This window comes from Capra hircus (genome assembly GCF_001704415.2).
Source record: "Capra hircus breed San Clemente chromosome X unlocalized genomic scaffold, ASM170441v1, whole genome shotgun sequence".
Taxonomy (NCBI): Eukaryota; Metazoa; Chordata; class Mammalia; order Artiodactyla; family Bovidae; genus Capra; species Capra hircus.
Window position 1 is genome coordinate 65440357 of NW_017189516.1, and position 3288 is coordinate 65443644.

Below are 3288 nucleotides of genomic sequence, written 5' to 3' on the forward strand. Positions count from 1 at the left end.
TGCACTGGCTTCTCTCGTGGTGGAGCAGGGACTCTAGGGTGTTCGGGCTTCAGTAGTTGTGGGGCCCAAGATTAGCTGCCCCAAGGCATGTGGGATCTTCCCCGACAGAGGATCGAACCCATGTCTCTTCCACTGGCAGGCGGCTTCCTATCCATTGACCCACCAGGGAAGCCCCTACTCCCATTATTAATGTTCAGATCATCCCTGACTTGAGAGATACACTTGTAAGGAAATGACCCAATAAATACATCAGTTCAATCACTCAGTTGTGTCCGACTCTGCAATCCCGTGGACTGCAGCACGCCAGGCCTCCCTGTCCATCACCAACCCCCCAAGTTCACTCAAATTCGCGTTCACGGTGATGCCATCCAGCCATCTCATCCTCTGTCGTCCCCTTCTCCTCCTGCCTTCAATCTTTCCCAGCATCAGGATCATTTCAAATGAGTCAGCTCTTCGCATCAGGTGGCCAAAGGATTGGAGTTTCAGCTTCAGCGTCAGTCCTTCCAATGAACACCCAGAACTGATTTCCTTTAGGATGGACTGGTTGTCTCTCCTTGCAGTCCAAGGGACTCTCAAGAGTCCTCTCCAACACCATAGTTCAAAAGCATCAATTCTTCAGTGCTTAGTTTTCTTTACAGTCCAGTTCTCACAATAGATACATATAAAACCTCATTTCTGTGTAGGAGAGTCTTCCGAAAACCCTTGAAAAGGTGGTTGTCATCATTTGCAATCAGACTGAGTATCGGTGAGTTTATTGACTTTTTTTTGAATACGGCTCCATGTGCCAGATGCTTCTTCCCTCGTAGTTTAGGTAGTAAAGAATCTGCCTGCAATGCAGGAGACCCAGGTTCGATCCCTGGGTTGGGCAGGTCCCCTGGAGAAGGAAATGGCAACCCACTCCAGTGTCCTTGCCTGGAGAATCCCATGGACAGAGGAGCCTGGTGGGCTATACAGTCCATGGGGTCCTGAAGAGTTGGACACGACTGAGCGACTAGCACTCTGTGGGCCAGACACACACACGCTTGGAAATAAATTGTTTGCAAGATGGAAAAAATCTCAGAACCGAAAGAGATAGACATCTTTGACTTCAGGAGATGGGGTGACTCACGGAACAGAACCAAGCTTGAAAGCAGGCATTAACATATCTCCAAAGAGACAGTGTGTCATCCCAGGAATGTGGCAAAATAAAACAGAGGAAGATAAATTCATGGAGACCAAGGTCACAAATCACACACTACTGTGCCTGCGGGGGATCACACCGACAGCTGAGATCGAGCCCACGCTTCTCAGGAGAAGCACCCGTTTTAAAACCAGAGGTGAACGCTGTAATCCTGTTGCATCTCAAGCCAGAAAGCATTTATGCCCCTTCCATCATGTGCCCTGTGTTTTATCAACAGTTTTTTACATTTCCTTTTTGATTGGAGGATGATTGCTTTGCAAAGCAGTGTTGGTTTCTGCTGTAGAGCAAAGTGAAACAGCTGTAAGAACATACAGATCCCCTGGCTCTTGAGCCTCCCTCCCACCGCATCCACCCCCCTGGTCATCACAGAGCCCCAAGCTGAACTCCCTTGGCTATACAGCAGCTTTCCACTAGCTGCCTGTTTTCCACGAGCTGCTGTGTGTATATTTCAGCGATACTTTTTCAGAGCGTCCCACTTTCTCCTTCCCCTGATGGCTCAGCTGGTAAAGAATCCGCCTGCAATGTGGTTCAATCCTGGGTTCGATCTCTGGGTTGGAAAGATTCCCCTGGAGAAGGGAATGGCTACCCACTGCAGTATTCAGGCCTGGAGAATGCCATGGACAGAGGAGCCTGGTGGGCTACAGTCCATGGGGTCGTGGAGAGTTGGACACGACTGAGCGACTGGCAATCCATGGGCCAGACACACGTAACACTTGGAAATTAAGTATTTGCAGGATGGAAAATCTCAGAACCGAAAGAGATAGACATCTTTGACAATACTTCTGTCCTTGGGGTCGCAAAGAGTCGGACACATCTTTGCGACTAAATGACAACGTACGATATTTGTTAAAAGTGTAACTTCTCCGAGAGCCTTAGAGTAGTCTTTCTTTGACATTCTATGTAAAAGAGGACCGTGGTTAGGAACAAATCCCAATTGTAACCCCGTGGAAAACTATTCCCTAAGATGAATAGAATTGATGACGTGGATTCAGAAAGAATAGATGGATTCAAAAAGAAAGGAAAATCAGTTGCAAAAACATTAATGGATGAATTCAAAGAGAAAAGGACATCAGATATGAAAATATAGCTATAGTCATTTCCTATGCCTGCCAATGACAGAATCCTTGGCAGGAAATAATCACAGTTATATTTTCATGTTTTCTCTCAATAATCAGTTTGAAATGGAGCAATTAGAAGTGACTGAGGATAATGCAAACTGCCATTTTTCTTTTTTTCTTTTTTTCATACTTTCATGTTTCAAGGAAACAATGAGGTCAGGCTACATGGTTACTGAGGTCAAGATACTGTCAGAAGAGTGTAAAAACAAACAAACCACCCATTCCTAAAATATGGAATGTATTACCCTGTTTCTCCGTCCTTTTATTCGTTAGCAATAGAGATCACTACACGCTTAGGTCAAATCAGCAACCGAGCCACAATTCTGCCTTATTTATTTATTTATTGCCGGAAGGCTTGATTCTGGTACTAAGGACTCATAAGCAACATGAAATTCCTAGCACTTAACACGTCAGTCATTACTGCTTATTTACAACATAGCATCTTACCCTTCAATCAGACTTTCCAGGCGGGATTTCTTCCTTCTCTGAGCAAGACCCACTTTATGCGATAGCATTCAAGGTTACTTCATTTTCCCCTCTTTTTACATTTAAACTTGTTTCTGCCTGGAAGTTCTTGTAGCCTTTCCTCGATCCAGGGGAATCTTCCCGACCCAGGCATCAAAGCCAGGTCTCCTGCATTGCAGGCAGATTCTTTGCCAGCTGAGCCACAAGGGAAGCCCAAGAGTACTGGAATGGGTAGCCTAATTCTTTCTCCAGGGGATCTTGCTGACCCAGGAATCAAAACCGGGGTCTCCTGCATTGCAGGCGGATTCTTTACCAGCTGAGCTGTCAGGGAAGCCCGAGAGTACCAGAGTGGGTAGCCGTTCCCTTCTCCAGCAGATCTTCCTGACCCAGGAATCAAAACTGGGGTCTCCTGCATTGCAGCTGAGCTGTCAGGGAAACCTTACTACTTGGCTGTTCTTAATTTTATTGATGAAGAGTTGGTTTACAATGCTGTGTTCATTCCTGCCTTACAGCAAACTGATTCGG